Raw genomic sequence first — 18,551 nt, forward strand, 5'->3', positions numbered from 1 at the left:
TGTCCTAGCTTCAGGGTGCCCTCCTCCAAGAGGTTTATCCTACCTCACCCTAGGGGGAGACTGGTTCTCTCTTCCATGGCTAGGGTCAGAGTGTGCACAATAAGCAGGCATGCAATAGAAGTCCAAACAGAGAATCTGAGTATTGAACTTCAAAGCTCAAGGTTATTCTTACAGTTGAAGGATATATGGGACAAGCAAAGTCGATAAGGCATTAATCTAAAAAACAGATAATGCTTATTGTATCAGGCCCGAGGCGATACATTTATCATTTATCTTTCATTGACTGCATGGATTATCTCATTTAATCTTCCCAAGAGCTTGGTAAAATAGGTATTAATACCAATATTTGCACTTAACAGAAAACCTTATGCGTAGGGCAATTAAATAATTACTCAAGAACTCATGGCTATTAGGTAGCATGGCAATGATTGAAATTTCAATCTTCTAACTAAGGAAGCTGCCTAAGCATTGGGCATACTGCCTTTTTTGGGCTGGAAATCAATCAAGAAGCAATTGCTACAAGCCTACTGCGAATACATATGTGGGAAAGAAGTAGAAAATACACTTAAATTGGCAGAATAGGATCCAGTTTTAACACTATCTCAGGACCTAAGAAAGTATCAATCTCTTTTTCCTGTTATCTTCTTCCAATCCTTCTTGTCCTCCCCCACCTCCTGCTCCCAAATCCATATTTATAGAGAAACATGTAGTCTGGTATGCCACTTACCATTAACAAAGATTGAAGATGGCCTTCCTTTGGCTTCAAAAAGTCTCTAGTCTGTAAGTATTCACAATACTCAATGCTTCCCTCTCCTAGAGAAAAAACCAATAATGTAGAAATTTATAATTTTTTGGTGAAATTTATATATCTTTCTGGAGCTGGACGTCTAAATATTGGTCCCATTTACGCCCCAGTCTGGTCAACATCCTTCAATCACATCTAACTCTTCCCACAATTGCTTACATTCCGTTTCTCCTGCAAGAAATAGCTGCCACTGGTAGCCATCACTTCCTTCCCAAGCAGCCCTAGACAAAACATCAAGAATCCTTCTGGATGATGACTAACTTTCTTAGGAAAACTCTGAGTCTTGTTTTACTTGTCTAAAATATTTTTTTGCTCATTTTTCGTTTGCATTATCTCCACTTCTAAGGTCAAGGACCCATTCATTATTCGACCACAATACATCCCAAGACACACCAGTAAGTGTATATAATACACTTCTCCAAACATAGTTATGAATGGTTAAAAAACGGTATTCTTCTGCATATAGATTTGAGTACAACAGAACTAATCTCCGCCTTAAAAGACGGGGCGGGGGGGGGGGGCTTCATTCAATGTCCTTGGGTTTTTCCCCAACGGGAGAGATACAGATCGCTCAGAAAAGTGCCCGGTAATGTTTATTGTTATCCTCTCCAGGAAGGACCGGACTGAGCTGCTCTTCTTTCAACTTTTCATTGACCGTCTTTCAGTCCGCTGTCTGGGCGGGGGCGAGGCGGGGGAGGGGATACGGACCCCGCTCGGCAGCCGGCTGCAGGGGCCCAGGGACCGTGGAGGGCGTGGGGTGGTCGGTCTCCGGTCCGGCCGCGACCCCCCCCCCGCCCCTGGGCCCCGCGGCCGCGCCCCTCCCAGGCCCCACCGGCCCGGCTTACCCCGGCGGCCGCAGGCACCGCCCCTCCGCCTAGGACCGCACTTCCGGTTAGTCTTCGGACACTCGGGTTTGGGTTTCCCGGCAGCCGCAGGCTTCGCGGCGGCGGACCCCAGGGCCCACCTTCGGGAAGAGAAAGAAAGCAAACCTGGGGAGCCGACGAGAGCCAGAAGCAGCTTCCTTTGCGCGGCTCGGGAGGGGAGCCGAGGCCAGGCCGCCCAAGGAGCGCTTTAAGGGCCGACAAGGCCGGATCCGCGAGCCTTTTCAACCAGGCTGGGAAGCAGCCGGCGTAGCCCCGCCCCCTAGAGTCACATGACCACCCCTGCTCCGGAGGCTGGGGCGCCCCGCCCCCGGCCTCTGGGCCAATGGGAGATGAGCTTCTGTGAGGGGGCGGGGCCTCGGGGCGCCTGCGCTCCGGGCCGCCGGTGGTTCGGGGCGGGGCGGCCAACAGCCCGGGGCCTGCGAGACCCCTGGGGTGCTGGGTTGAGGGCGGGCTCCCTTACCGCTTTGAAGAGAAACGACGTAGTTTCTGTTCCAGTGTCTGCCTTCTGTGCTCTTTCCTGAAAAGCAATTAAAAGAGGACTCGAGCCAGAAGTAGCGTCACGGAGACGAGGGCCACCCTGAGAACACCCGGAAGGATCCGGGAGAGATGGAGGCTCCCGGAGCGCGGCGGAAGCGCTCAGCCACCCGAGATGGGGCTGGCGAAACGGAGGAAGTACTTTACCGGGGGTGCTGGTAGCAGCCGCGCGGAGGATGGGACCGCCCGGGATCACGGGGGTCCCCGGTCCTGCTGCTGGGCTGCAGTCAACGAAGACCAATCACTTTTGTTTGGGTTGGAGCAGAAATAAGATTGCCTGCACAGTGAGAAATCTGTGAAGGTCTGCTTTCCCTGTTCGATTGTTCAGGGAACAAAAGTTTTTAAAAGGCCCTCAGACAGCAAAGAGGGAGGATAAATACTAAGAAAATAAAGGAGGAAAGGCTGGGGGAGGTAGCCAGGGACCTGACCTGGATTGTGAGCTCAGTACTGGGGCTGGGGAGCGGTGAAAACATCAGTGTTTTACCAGTCACGCCTTCAGGAGTAGCCAGTCATGTTTCTAATCCTGGAATTCTCCAGAGGAGCTGCAGTTCATTTTAATTTCATATATATTTTTAAAGATTTATTTAGAGAGCGTACAAGTAGGGGAAGAGACAGAGGGACCGACTCTTGAGCAAACTCCGCACTGACAGGGGAGCCCAACACAGGGCTTGACCTCAGGACCCTGAGATCATGACCTGAGCTGAAATCAAGAGTGGGTCTCTTAACCTAGGAGTCATCCAGGCGCCCCTTTTTAATGAGAACTAAGGCCAAAATATTCTATCTATCCAGAGTCGTCTTAATATTTGAAATAACAACTTTTAAATTGATATATGTGGTGTGTTCCAGACACTGTTCTAAACACTTTATATGTGTTATCATATTAGCTTGTAACACAAATTCTGATATGTATTATTATTTTTATCTTAGAAGGGAACTGGTGCACGCAGAGATTAAGTGACTTGCCCAAGATCACACATTTAGTCACTGGTGAAGCTGAAAGATGAACAGTCTGATACCAGAGCCTGTGCTTGCACCCGCTCTATTTGTATGGCTACCTGGATAGTGGTGAGTGTATTCTGGGAAAGTACTGTAGTAAAAATCAAGCAAATGGTTCTGATCCCTGCACTCCATGTAGGAAGGATTCAGTACATGTTGAACTCTTCAGCCTTTTCTTTCAAGAGACATTGGCCCAATCAAAGTGCTCATCCTATTTATTGTTTCATTCACTCAACAGGTGTTTCTCAAGCACTGCCAATTCATGTGACTATATTGGATTTTAGGAATTTGTTTTTTATTTTTAAAAATATTTTATTTATTTATTCATGAAAGACACACACACACAGAGAGAGAGGGGGGTAGAGACACAGGCAGAGGGAGCAGCAGGCTCCACCTAACCCCGGGACTCCAGGATCATGCCCTGAGCCAAAGGAAGGCGCCAAACCGCTGAGCCACCCCTGGATCCCAGATCTTAGGAATTTAAAGATGAGTGAGACTCAGTCCCATTCCTCTAATGGCTCACATCCTAGCATGGAGACAGCAGGGGCCATAAGTGGTATGACAGAGGTAGAAGTTCCATAATATATTCTGGGAGCATAGATAAGGAGTACCTAAGATTTTTTTTTTAAGTACATAAGAATTTGAGAAAAGTTCAGAAAAGCCTCGGCGGGGGTGGGGGTGGGGGTGGGGGGAGGGACGAAATAGGAGGTGGAGCTTAAAAGAACAGAAGCAATGAGATGAGACTGGAATGAAAGATGGGAAAAAAGAGATACTTGAATGTGATTTCAATTAATGGATTTATCCATTAATTTCCATTAATTTAATGGAAGCTCTTCATGAGATAGCTTAATTATTTTCAAACTTAAAATCTTTAGAAATAATGGTTTTATTTTTATTAGTTATTTAGAAAGATGATTTTACTTTAAAATACAGAAGCAAAACAGGAAGCTGGGAGAAAAGGATAAAGAATAAGGAGTAGCCAGCAAATTATGAGGAAAATGAACAAACAAAAACGGGTCAGGACAACCAAGGGAGGAGAGTTTCAATTAAAAGTTTGACAACAGGGGCTCCTGGGTGGCTCAGTCAGTTATGTGTCGGCTTTCAGCTAGGGTCATGATCCCAGTATATCGGGCTCTTTACTCAGTGGGGAGCCTGCTTCTCCCTTTCTGTCTGCCTACTGCTTCCCCTGCTTGTGTTCTCTGTCAAATAAATAAAATATTTAAAAATAACAATAAAAGAATAAAACGTTGACAACAGCAATGTCATATGTTATAGAGATCAGTTGGGAATTCCTATATTCTAGGCATGTTATAAAGCTCCTTATACCTACTAACTCAATCATCCAAGAACCCTTTGCTGTTTAATCCTCACAAAAACCCCATCCTAGGGATGATGGAAATGGAAGTACAAGGAAGTTCAGTGTTTTGTGCAAAATCATGCTGCTGGTACGTGGCAGAATGGGGATGTAAACCCTGGCAGTCTGGCTTCCTGAGTCTGTGCTGGTTACCATTACCTTATACTCTCTCTCTCTGAAGAGGATCTATGGAATTTAGGATAACCAGGAGTCTTTTGTGTTTAATAGGGGCAGCTTGCGTGCAGTATGGTGGAAAGGGAAGAAGGGGACACAGGTTGTATCATTTCTTTCCAGAATCTTGGTTATAAAAATGAACGATGAAAGGCCATCTCTACTGCAGAACATAGGACTACTAGAGGGAGTAGGGCCTACAGCTTCAGGGTGAAAGAGATTTGAATATGTTGCTAAAGGGAAAATGGCAGTGGAGAGGATGGAGATTCGGGAAAGGAGTATCTGAGGCCACTCAGGAGATAGGAGAAGCTAGGTTCTAAAATATCAGGGGAATCAATCCTTTAACCGAGAAAGAGTCTGAGATCAGAGGAAGGAAAATACATCTGCACTGCTCGGGGCTTGTTCAGAAACACTTTTAGGATTTGGAGGGAGGAATCCTAACTAGCCACAGGTACCTTACTCATCAGGCATCCAATTTGTTATATTAGTCATTCACTAAAACCCTGATTCAGCAGAGTTATAGTCTCACAAAGGTGTCTTCTGTTTGATGTACTCCAAAGTCAACAACCAACAGCACATTTTAAAAAAATCACCATCTTGCTGGTTCAACAATTCCAAGAGGATAGCATCGCTGTCCTTCATGTTTTGATTTCCTAGGGCAGCTCAGATTTTCTCACTGAGGAACACCCAAGCAAGAGGAAAATGAGCAGACACCCCAAAGTGGCTTGTCACAGGTATCAAATTAATTTGAGGATCTCATTTTATCTTTTTGTTGTTAAGCCACAGCAATTGCTTCACTGTTAAAAGTATTTATTTTTAACTAAGTATTTTAGGTCACACAAAAGTTGGGAAGAGAAAGATGGATGTCAACTAGCCCATGTCCAAATCTGAGGACAAAGAGCTGCCTAAAGAAATGAGTAGCTGGAACAAACCACAGAGATCACAATGGCCACTGACCAGTGGAGTCAGCTTCCTGGGTGCACATTCACAAGCACCACTGGGGTGTAGTGAGGGCAGCAAAGCTGCTGGCCCCGGTCATTACAACTTTTTAGGAAAGGAGAAGCATGAGCTCCCTCTTCAGACACGGCCTTGATGCATTTGTGCTCCTTCCTGGCCCTCTCCCAATCCATGGCATTGAATTCCTCAGTGGCCATGCTCCACACACCACTCTCCTCCAGGCGGGCAGCATGTGGCAATTCCAAAACCTCCAGGGTGTGAGCAGGATATGTAAAAGCTCTGAATGCCACAGCTCTCACAGAAGTGTGATGAGAAAAAAAGTCTCGAAAGACCTCATACACAAGGGAAGCCATTTTAAATTTCTTTCTAAGTTAGCATGAGTACCTAAATGTGGTTCAAACCCAAAGCCTAATTTATGGCCCACCACACATGCGTTGTACATCTGCTTTGTAAATGAGTAGCCTGAAGGAAAATCAACTTATCTTTGAGCTGTCAATGTTCCTACCACTGGCATTCCTTTGCTATAAAACTCATTCCTGCCTATGTGCTAATCTATGATCTTCTAAGCTCCTACAAGATGTAAAAAAGTATATAACCCTGTAAAAACTGTTCATTCTCCAGAATATTTTCTAATCTGTGAACAGTGTGTTTCCCTGGCAGCTGGCCTAAGTTGGGCTCAAGTAAAACACTTTCTTACTTTTAGAGATTCTAAAAGGCTTGTTCATTTGGCATGGGCCAGTGTGCTAGGCTTTGTTGTGCTTTGAGTGTATATGTGGTTATGCCCTTAGCTCCCTTCAGGAGCTTGGTGAGAGAAGCCTGAGCAATGAAGTATCTGTTCTGCTGTTTCTTGCAGATACTGCAATTGCAATCAGAAAGGTACATGTCTGGAAGATGGCACCGAAGGCAAAGAAGGAAGCCCCTGCCCCTCCCAAAGCCGAAGCCAAAGCAAACACTTTGAAAGCTAAGAAAGCGGTGCTGAGAGGCGTGCACAGTCACAAAAAAAGAAGATCCATGTCACCTACATTCCAACGACCCAAGACTCTGCATCTCCGAAGGCAGCCCAAATATCTTTGAAAGAGTGCCCCCAGGAGAAACAAGCTTGATCACTATGCCATCATCAAGTTCCCCCTGACTACTGAGTCAGCCATGAAGAAAATAGAAGACAACAACACACTTGTGTTCATTGTGGATGTCAAGGCCAATAAGCACCAGATCAAACAGACTGTGAAGAAGCTCTATGACATTGATGTGGCCAAGGTTAACACCTTGATCAGGCCTGATGGAGAGAAGAAAGCATATGTTCGACTGGCTCCTGACTATGATGCTTTGGATGTTGCCAACAAAATTGGGATCATCTAAACTGAGTCTAGCCGGCTATAAATTTAAATATAAATTTTTTCACCATAAAAAAAAAGAAAGGTACAAGTCTGCTGAGACCCAAATGTTAAAGTGTCCTGCTCTGCATTGGCAGCCTCCTGAGTGTTATCCCAAGGCATCCTGCAGCAGCTCAGTGGCCCACTGGCAGGGTAGTGCCTGACAGCTCCTGGAAAGTCTTCCACTGGTCACCAGGAGAAGAGAGCTGCTGTCCAGGGCCACCTCCTGGGCCCAGTGACCACTATCTCCATTGCTGCTTGTTCTGTGGGTGCCTCACTGGCCACAGCTCCCACTCCCAGCTGGCCTGTGGAGTGCTATTTGTGGCTGGTGTTCAGGCCTTGGAGATCCAGCTGCTTCTGCCCCAGGTGGCTTGGTGGCCCTGCTGCTCCTTGCTGAGAGCATTAATTTAGGAGTCTCATTTTATCTTTAAAAGTCATGCAGTTTACATTCTACTCTATAATCTAGTTGGGCACTAGAGACAGAAAATAAGAGACTGGTTCCTTACTCTTTAGAAATCATATTTTATTTTTTTAAAGATTTTATTTATTTATTCATAGACACACACACACAGACACACACACACACGTGCGCACACACACAGGCAGAGATACAGGCAGAGGGAGAAGCAGGCTTCATACAAGGAGCCTGACATGGGACTCCATCCCAGGTCTCCAGGATCACGCCCTGGGCTGAAGGTGGTGCTAAACCACTGAGCCACCCAGGCTGCCCTAGAAATCATATTTTAAAATGAAATAGATGCATGCCTCACTCAGGTGGCAAACTATTAGTCTCCTTGCCATATTTAGGCAGGTAACACCAAGCAGTTGTGACTTTCTTTTCCACTCAACAAAAACTTGGACTCAGGTTCTTCCTCGATACAGTATTCACTCAGGTTCACCTCGATACAGTCCATCCACAGAATGGACTTTGATTTGGGAAATCTCTATGTATAAGAGACAAGTTTAATTCAATAAGCTATGCGTTGGAGGAAAGATCAGTGCAAAGTGCAGTAAGAGCACTGAAGGAAGGGGTTTTCTGCTTGGACGGATCTAAGGGAACTTTACAACAGGAGGTATTCAGTCTGTGACTTGCTCTGGCTTTGCTCTACAAAGTCTTCAGGGGTCCCAGTTCCTTCCAACTTATATTCCATCATCCCTTGTCCGGTAGGTAGATTTCTAGTCGTCACATTCAGATTTTAGATAGAAACATGGAGGAAGAGACAAGAAAAGGTGAAGGGTTGTGGGCCAGCTCTTATTAAAAGAAGTCTCCAAGAAGCCACAGCTCAGGCAGCCCGCCCTCATCTCCTTGGCCAGACCTTAGTCACATAGCCACACCTACATGTAAGTTCCATTCCTATAGAAGAAGATGCATATGGACATTACATGGGGCCAGGGTGGGGGATGGGAAGGAGGGGGAAAATGGTTGTTTTGTTAAGTAAATGTTGGAAATACTGGATTCTATTAAATGGTCTATTTTTATTTTCAGTGTGACTCTTGTATGCCCAACCCCTGACGTGTAATATATATGTCTTCTTCCATAGGAATAGAACCTCCTATAATTAAGAAAATGGACAGCAGAATAAGACTTAATTCCCTTACAGCAAGGGAGGATGAAGAGGGATATCCACTGAGTAAGAGGGATAAGAGAGGTTAAAACAACAACAACAAAACCTCAAAAAACTAGAGAGAATCAGCTTAGGGAAGCAACAAGAAATAAAGCTAGTAGTATGCGGGGTCCAGTACATAGGGAGGGAGTGGGTTATATGGGGAAGGCAGAACTTCTTTTTTTTTTTAAGATTTTATTTATTTATTCATAGACACAGAGAGAGGGGCAGAGACACAGACAGAGGGAGAAGCAGGCTCTATGCAGGGAGCCCGATGTGGGACTCGATTCTGGGTCTCCAGGATCACACCCCAGGCTGCAGGCGGCGCCAAACTGCTGTGCCACTGGGGCTGCCCAAGGCAGAACTTTGCGCAATCTGATAGAAAGCAACTGGAGATTTGGCCATATCCAAAATCTCCTTTCAAAAGAGCTCAAGTGGAAGGAGCTAGCTCAGGCCTGCCAGGGAGAAACAGCAGAGGGATGTTCCTAAGCATGTCTTGTCCTATGCCATCACTGGCTCCATTCCAATCTTCACCAGAACATGAATCTCTCCCAAGAAGAACCCAAGGAAGCAGGTCAAGTCTCTGTCTTGGCCCTCAACTTCATGGCCACCTTCTTGCTGAAATAGACTTATATCTCCTTATCCTGGGTCCCTGTCATGTTCCTTGACAAGCTGACATTCAGTAGTGTCTGGGATATCTGTTTGGAAGGTGATTTTTTACTTTCTCCTGGTGCAAAGGGACTAGGTGACAACTGTGGGGAGTGGTTACTTTTATTGTAGGCTAGGTCCCCTCTAAGGTAGGTGTTCCTGACCCAGACCTTATATTGTGTTAGGAAGACTTAAGAAATGCAGACCTCTGGGGTACCTGAGTGGCTCAGTTGATTTGGCATCTGCCTTTGGCTCAGATCATGATCCCAGGACCTGGGCCCCACATTGGGCTTCCTGTTCAGCTGGGGGTCTGCTTCTCCCTCTGGCCCTCCTCCCCATTTGTGTTCTCTCTTAAATAAAATCTTTAAAAAAAGAAAAGAAAAGGAATGCAGGCCTCCAGGTAGACTTTTACCTCTAGGTAAGTGCCAGCAGGCAAACAGGCTCAGACTGAGATCTCACCCTTCCTGAACTCCTCCATTTTCTCTATCTTCTCCATCTTCTCTGAGTCCTCCAGCATCCTGTCCCTGAGCTCACCTGTCCATCTTTGAGTTCTCTCTCAGTTCTTCTCCTCTGCTCTTGACAGTCTGTGAATATGAGTAGGGCAGGTGGGGAGGAGCATGTGAATTTAGAGGCTAACAGAATCAACTCCTGTCCCAAACTGGACTTCCCACTTCCTCCTCAGCATATTTGTGGCCGGTGTTTCATTGTCTTTGCCATTATACTCTCCTCCTCAAGCCTCATTTTGGTAGTATCCTTCCAGACCTTTCCTCTTTTTCCCTCAGAGTTATCTGTTTTTGCCGTCTGGGAATTCACTTTGGTTAAGGGATTCCCATCCAGTTGCTTTGGTACTGAAGAGCATCTGGGTTTAGGGATTGAGATGAAGGGGAAGAGACAACATTGTGAGTAGGATTGAATGGTTAGAAATTGTGATCTGCAACCCCTGGACAGGCACATTTCATCAGTCTGAGACCTTTTTCTAGGATGAGACACTAAAAAATGAGATGCCATATTGGTCCTAAGGGGAATGTATGGTATCTGGGGTTGCCAGATTTAGAATGAAAAAAAAAAAAATACAGGGGGCCTACTTATATTTGAATTTTAGATAAATAATGTATTTTTAAGCTTTTTTTTTTACATGGGGCTACTTATACTAAAAAAAGAATGATTCGTTGTTTATTGAAATTCAAATTGAAATGGGCATCCTGTATTTTATTTGGCAGCCCTAGAAGTAGCCTTTGTGCGGAAGGAGAGACAGATTGTGTGAAAGGAATTCATTTCTAAGTAGGAGGATTCGTGTTAAATGAGGCAGAAAATTCCACACCTTCCTAGGATGCCTCTATTTGGGATGGTGAAGAGACAACCACACGAGTGAGATAGATCGTGTGATTAAGATAATGAGATCTGATTATAGGAGGGATTGATATCTGTAGTTAGGGTGAAATATTTGGAAAGAATAAGAGTATGGCAATTTGGGAAAGGAGAAATTTAAGTTTGGGCTAATGGTAGGTAGGAAGACAAGGCATTGGACATGTGGGGGAGAGGACAGGATCAGGGGACAGCAGAGGTTTAGTGTGTGGGCCATATTTAGGTAGAAGGGTGAGTTTGGATGGAAAGTGATTTCAAATAGGTGGATGATAGATTTACATTGGTTGGACAAGCATGATTAGGCAAGCAGGTGGGCAGTACAGAGGTATGAGTTGTGCTTGGCTGTTTAAAGTGTGGAGAATTGATGAGTTGTAGAGGAAAGTGATCAATGAGCTTTTTTGAAGGATATGTTTTATAGATACATTGGAATGCCATTTAAAAAGGTTTTAAATCCTCCTTAAACACTATGCAGTCTTTTTAAAAAAAAAAATCATTCTGCAAAACAACTTACACACTAAAGAAGCAGGCCTATTTTACCCGTATGACATGCACTAACACAGATGATCTTAGTGATGAGACATAATCAAGATCAAAGTGGAACTTCCTAGGACACTTTAAGGAAATAGCTGAGATCAGGGCTGAGGCTTTTCCTCCTCAAACCTAAGCTCACACCAATGGTGGACTCCAGAGAGCAGTACTTTTCTTACACATGGAGGATACATTTGTGATTACTGAGCTCCTGAAGCACGCACTGCCAATGACGACTTTCACAGGAGTCAGACCCCAAGTCACCTGTTAGTGTCCTCACTTTATACTTCATCGTGTCCCTGAGTTCTGGTGATTGTCCTCGCACCTGTAAATCCAGCCAGATTTTAACTTGGTCAAGGGAAAGGTTTTATGCCATGCCACCTCTTCTTAATTTACCTGTTCTCTCATTTGTTGAATTTATCTGGCTACCCATATGAAGACATCCATTTTCCTTCTCCTGAATACCACCTGACTGCCCTTCTTGACAGTATATGAATATGAGTGGGGCAGGTGGAGAGATGTCCAGCATTCCATATTCTCTGCTTTGCAACTCTCCATTGTGTCTTTCCATCTTGATTATTACAAGTTGATAATGCAACACCTCCTTCCCTGAGTTGTGGGAAGGTTGCAATTGTGGTAATTGGTGCAAAGAGACCAGCACAGTGGCTAGGGATGAAATAGGTACTCATTAAAATGATAGTTCTCTGAAGAGCACAAACCACGCCTTTGGTTTCTTTTGGCTCCAAACTGTTCTGAACCCAGCAAACACCAAACAGATACTGACAATTTGAGACGGCTTGTTAAAATCTGTTTCTCTTTTTGTCTCCACTTCTCAATGTTTTCATATCTCAATGGCTTTGTGAAATTTCTCTTTCTCCTTCTATTTCCCAGGATTCCTTTCTTTTAGTTCATTCAACCTGGAGGACTGGCCTTGAGGGATGAACACAACCTGAGGAAGTCTGAGCCTAAAGCATGTTCCTGGAATAGACTGAGGCCTTATGAGATAACCCTTGCAGTAGTGAGAGCACCTGAGTATTTGACTTGCATCTGCCAGCCTTCCTGTGCTTTACATTCTGTGCTCTAGGAGTCTCTCTCGTAGTTCATGGGTCGTTTGGTCAAATTCCCATTCATTCCTCCCATGGAATTAGATTCAGATTTAGACAAGAAGGTGGTTTAAAGAGATTCATTCTCAGCTCAGATGAGCAAGTGAAGCCTCTTGTACAAGCCTGTGTACACCTACACAACATTTCTAAGCTTAGGGACTCCCGTGATTCTGCCTCCCCTAGCTGAGTGCCTATACAGCACAGCTATTTCAGAAGGCAGACTGCGAAGAAGGTATAATGAGCCTAAGTTTAGCATACAGCTGGATCAGTGGGGTTGGGAGGGAAAAAACCTCAGACCACCACCCTCTCCTTTCTTGCCCTCATTTCAAGTGGATTATGCAAAAGCAGCTGGTTTTAAGTAATTTTCAGGCAATGACTTAGTCCGCCATTTGCTACTTCAGAGTTCCTGTTTTTCCAGTGTTGACTGATTTTGCATTGTTGGGGGATCATGTTAAAAAATCAAATTTTTGGAACGCCTGGGTGGCTCAGCAGTTGAGCGTCTGCCTTTCATTCAGGGCGTGATCCTGGAGTTCCAGGAATGAGTCCCACATCAGGCTCCCTGTAGGGAGCCTGCTTCTCCCTCTGCCTATGTGTCTGCCTCTCTGTGTCTTTAATGAATGAATGAATGAATGAATGAATGAATAAATAAATAAATAAATAAATAAATAAATAAATAACTTTTTAAAAGATCAATTTTTTCTTTTTAAAAAATTGTATTGTGGTAAAATATATGGAGTGTAAAAGAAATGTAAGCATGCCACCTTTAACCACTTTTAAGTGTACAATTTGAAAACATTAACTAAATTTAGTGTTCTCCAACCATCACTACTATTTCCAAATCTTTATCTATCACCCAACTAGAAACTCAACCATTTTATACTTGTTTTCCTCCAACTCCTCATATTCTCAAATCCATGTTGTCTCTATGAATTTGCCCCTTCTAGGGCAGCCCCGGTGGTGCAGTGGTTTAGCACCACCTGCAGCCTGGGGTGTGATCCTGGAGACCCAGGATTGAGTCCCTGCATGGAGCCTGCTTCTCCCTCTGCCTGTGTCTCTGCCTTTCTCTCTGTGTGTGTCTCTATGAATAAATAAATAAAATTTAAAAAAAGAATTTGCCTCTTCCAGATATTTCCTATAAATGGATTCATATAATATTTATACTTTGGTGTCTGGCTTATTTCACTTAGCATAATGTTTTCAAGATTCATCCATGTTTTAGCATGTGTGAAGACTTCCATCTTATGGCTGAATAATACTCCATTGTGTACACACACACACACACACACACACTTGGTTTATCCATTCATCTGTTCATGGATGTTTGTGTCATTTCTACCTTTTGTCTATTGTGAACAATGCTACAATGGGCATTGGTGTGCAAGTATCTGTGTGGATCTTTGTTTTCAGTTACTTTGGGTGTATACCTAGGAGTAGAATTGCTAGCTGATAATGGTAATTCTATGTTTAGCTTTTGGAGGAAGTCAGCTGTTTTGCACAACAATTTACATTTTACATTCCCATTGGCATTATATGAGGGTCCCAAATTTCCTCACAACCTTGCCAACATTTATTTTCCTGTTCTTTTTAGTTATAGCCAACCTAGTAGGTATGAAGTGATATCTCATTGTAGTTTTAGCTTGCATTTTCCTGATGATTAATGATGAACATCTTTCCATGTACTTTTTGGCCATCTGTACATCTTTAGAGAAATTTCTCTTTGAATCCCTTGCCTATTTTACTTTTTAATTAATAAAAAATTTTAATTGAAGTATAGTGGACTCACAATATTACATAAGTTTCAGGGTACAACATAATGATTCAGCAACTGTATATGTTAGTCTATATTCACCCAAGTGTAGCCCCCATCTGTCACCATATAATGCTATTACAATACTATTGATTATCTTCTCATGTTTTCTGTACTTCCCACCCCTGTGATTTATTCATTCCATGACTGGAAGCCTGGACCTTCCACTCCCTTTCAACCATTTTACCCGTCCTCTTGACCTCTTCCTCTGTCAAACACAAGTTTGTGTTTTGTATTTAAGGATTTTTTTTCTGTTTTTGTGTATGTTCTTTTGTTTTTTAGATTCCACATATAAGTGAAATCATGTGGTATTTGTATTTTTCTATCTGACTTATTCCACTTAACATAATACCATCTAGGTCCATGCATGTTGTCACAAATGGCAAGATCTCATTCTTTTTTTATGACTAAGTAATGTTCCTATATCTGTTTCTATATACCACATCTTCTTTATCCATTCATCTATTGATGGACACTTGGGTTGTTTCCATATCTTTGCTGCTGTAAATATTGCAGTAAACATAAGGGGAGCATATATCTTCTCAAATTAGTGTTTTTGTTTTCTTTGCGTAAATACCCAGTGGTGAAATTACTGGATCATATAGTAGGTCTATTTTTAAGTTTTTGAGAACATCCATACTGTTTTCCAGAGTGTCTGTGCTAGTTTGCATTCCCACCAATAATGCACAGGGGTTCCTCTTTCTCCACATCCTTGGCTCCACTTGTTGTTTTTTGTCTTTTTGATTCTAGTCGTTCTGACAGGTGTGAGGTGTTACCTCATTGTGCTTTTGATTTGCATTTCCCTGATGATTAGTGATGTTGAGCATCTTTTCATGTGTTTGTTAGCCATCTGAATGTCTTCTTTGGAAAAATGTCTTTTCAGTTCCTCTCCCTGTTTTTTAATTGGATTATTATTGTTATATACATACAAGAATATTATGTATTATATACAACTTACAATATTATATATTATAAAATATATAATATTATTATATTGTTTAAGTTCTTTATATATTTTTGGATATTAACCCCTTCATGGATATATCATTTGCAAATATCTTTTCTCATTCAGTAGGTTGACTTTTCATTTTATTGATGATTTCCTTCACTGTGCAAGTTCTTTTTGCTTTGGTAGAGGTGGCAGGAATGTAGGAGCCCACGCAGGATAAGGAAGACAAGTACAAAGACTTGGATTGTTTAACCCAAGCATAGTGCAGAGGGCATCCATTTAGGAATGGGCCCAAAGTATGGAGTTGGAGAAGAAGAGCGTGGGTCAGTATGAGATGTTCAAGCCTAATTAGTGCAAGGAAGGTGTCTGTCAGAGGCAGAAGCCCAGCCAATGATGTCAAACCCTGAGCAGGATGAGGAGAGCATCTCTGTAGTACAAGGCAGAGGCAATTGAAATAGAATTTGTGAAAAGGACTTTGGAGTGAGCTGTTGGTGAGCTATTATTTTTGTACATTGCCCACATACAAAAGTTCAGAATGAGTTGTCTCTTCTTTTTTACTAAATCTTCACAAGAGAGATGCCAACAAGGCCAGTCAATGGCACCAAAATATGGGGGACACAGTGGAGAGGCCATGGGTAATATTAAGGCAATGTTACCCAAATTAATTCTTTATTGAGATTAGTCTGCAGTTTCAGAGCTCTTTGGGGACAACCAGGCATGAACATTTCCCACACGTGTGGGAAACAGAATAGAAAGAGGATTGGCCCAGGAGCAACTTAAAGCCAGTTTAGGGATGCCTGGGTGGCTCAGTGGTTGAGTGTCTGCCTTTGGCTCAGGGCATGATCCCAGAGTCCTGGGATTGAGTCCCACATTGGGCTCCCTGCAGGGAGCCTGCTTCTCCCTCTGCCAATGTTTCTGCCTCTCTCTGTGTATCTTTCATGAATAAATAAACAAAATCTTTAAAAAAAAACAGCATAAATGGGCTGAATAGAGAAATGAAAGCAACTCAGAGAAAAAGAAGCAGGAGGAAAGAGAGAGGAAACATTTTCCCCAACAATTGTCAAGTAGCCGCCATTCAGCAGCTTCAGGGAGTGAAGGGAAAAGTTTGATATTTATGTCAAGTATGAGTTTGAATGTGACAGGGAGCTCAGCATTTTAATTTTGGGACTGAGACTGTATTACTCAGGATAAGTCATGAAACTACTTAGGTCTTCATATGGACATAGGGGAAAAAATGAGTCCCAGTGAATGGAAATAAAATGATAATGGAACACCTTCAAATATATGGTCTATATCATCATGTCCCAAACCCATAAGATAGTTATGGACAAGGAGTCACAGGGCTCAGGGAAAATAAGACAAGATCATATACGAATGAAAATAGCAAGAATGGGCCTTGAAGAATGAAGATGAGAAATCATGGATGAAAAGAAATAATGGATGTATGGATCAGGCATGAAGTTGGAATTCTTCTAATGACTTTTTTAATTGAGGAGGCTTTAACAAACACATAAAGGGAAGTAGTGACAGCAAAGGCTGAGCATTTTGAGCATGTTATGGGCTGAATTGTGTCCCTCCAAAATTTGTATGTTAAAACCCTAACCCTTGCTACCTCAGAATGTAGCTGCATTTAGAGATAGGGCCTTTAAAGACATAATCAAGTTAAATGAGTTAGAGTGGACCCTAATCCAATCTGACTGGTATCCTTTAAGAAGAGGAGATTAGGACAGAGAGAAACCAGACATGTACATACAAAGGAAAAACCATGTGAGGACACAGAAGGTCGCCATGCACAAGTCAAGGAGAGAGGCCTGAGGAGAAACCAAATCTGCCGACACCTTGATTTGAACTAGGATTTGATCTAGCCTCCAGGACCGTGAGAAGAATTTCTGTCGTTTAAACCATCCAGTTTGTGGTATTTTGTTGCAGCAGCCCTAGCTGAAGAATACAGAGCGGAAGGGTTATGTTATCAAAATGAAGTATTTCAGAGGATATATTTAATTGTAAGAATGAGGAAGTTTGAGAGTGTGGGAACTGGGCCTTTGTTTATCCGGCCAGCTCCTGAGGTTAAGGATTGTTCAGGTCTCTGTAAATCTCCAACCTCAGTATAATGCTTGGCACAGAATGTGTTCTCAATAATTATACGTAAAATGAATGATGGGATGAAAAGGAAGAGAGTTTTAAGAGAGGTTGTATAGAAATAATCTGTGGTGATTCTCAAGATTTCTGGTACCAGGACCATTTTTTAAAAAATTTTATTTTTAAGTAATCTCTAAACCCAATGTAGGGTTTGAACTTATGACATTTTTTTTTTTTTAAATTTATGATAGTCACACAGAGAGAGGGAGAGAGGCAGAGACACAGGCAGAGGGAGAAGCAGGCTCCAAGCACTGGGAGCCCGACGTGGGATTCGATCCCAGGTCCCCAGGATCGCGCCCTGGGCCAAAGGTAGGCGCTAAACCACTGCACCACCCAGGGATCCCTGAACTTATGACATTGAGATCAAGAGTTGCATGCTCTACTGACTGACTCAGGCTGGCACCCCAGGACTCTTCATACTCTTAAATATTATTGTGAAACCAAAGATCTTTCTGGATTATATCTATCAACATTTACTATGTTAAGATTTAAAACTGCAAATTTAAAAGCATTTACTTGTTGGGGTGCCTGGCTGGCTCAGTCTGCAGAGCATGAGTCTTGATTATGGGGTTGTGAGTTCAAGCCTCATGTTGGGTGTAGAGGTTACTTTAAAAACAATTTTTAAAATCTTGGAAAAATTGTTAATTTTTTCTAAAATAAAAACAATCAACTTATTAAATAACATTTTATGAAAAAATAACTATATATTTTTTCTTTAACTGTCCTTAATGACTGGCTATGTCGTATATGAACAAAGTTTGGCTTCATACAGATATGTTGTTAGAAAAGGAAAGAGTATTTTAATAGCTTTTTTAGTTAATTGTGGATATTCTTTTTTGATTTTATAACAAAACTTGACAGGTGGCATCTTCTTAGGGTTGATTGTAATGTGGAATCTGAAGCCTTATCATTAAGTTTGAATGGATCTTTTAACCCATGTGCGTTTGGTAAATAGGTTGGCATATTGGTCCATGGAGGTGTTCAGCTTTTCCAAATATTGAAACATTTCAGTATATAATGTCAAACAAACAGAAAAGAACATTCATTAATACCATCACCAATCTCATCAGAATATATCTCATCAGAAATATCTCTAAGTATTAGGGACACCTGGGTGGCTCTGTTGGGTGGGTGTTTGCCTTTGGCTAAGGTCATGATCCCAGGGTCCTGAGATTAAGTTGGCATGGGGCTCCCTGCTCAGTAGGGAGCCTGCTTCTCCCTCTCCTCCTGCTTGTGCTCTCTAGCTCACTCACTCTCAAATAAAAAAAAAAATTTTTTTTAAAAAGGAAATATCTCTAAGTATTGCAAAGCTGCAAGTTCATGAAGTCTCCTAA

At 42.8% G+C, this 18,551-nt stretch overlaps 1 protein-coding gene and 1 pseudogene across 5 annotated transcripts in view; one reads left to right on the forward strand and one right to left on the reverse strand.

Annotated features, from left to right (window-relative positions):
- ZNF322 (zinc finger protein 322) overlaps positions 1-1,963 on the reverse strand; it is a 22,565-nt gene extending 20,602 nt beyond the window's left edge. For 3 of the 5 annotated variants that reach the window (XM_038584390.1, XM_038584389.1, XM_038584387.1), the window contains exons 1-2: positions 1,651-1,963; positions 728-813 (exon numbers count right to left, since the gene is read on the reverse strand). The gene's annotated coding sequence lies outside the window, so the exon portion shown is untranslated. The remainder of the gene's footprint in view (positions 1-727; positions 814-1,650) is intronic. The other 2 variants (XM_038584392.1, XM_038584388.1) reach the window with 1 other exon arrangement.
- On the forward strand, positions 1,931-7,671 carry LOC106558250 (annotated as a pseudogene).
- Positions 7,672-18,551: the final 10,880 nt, after the last annotated feature.

This window comes from Canis lupus, chromosome 35, assembly GCF_011100685.1.
Source record: "Canis lupus familiaris isolate Mischka breed German Shepherd chromosome 35, alternate assembly UU_Cfam_GSD_1.0, whole genome shotgun sequence".
Taxonomy (NCBI): domain Eukaryota; kingdom Metazoa; phylum Chordata; class Mammalia; order Carnivora; family Canidae; genus Canis; species Canis lupus.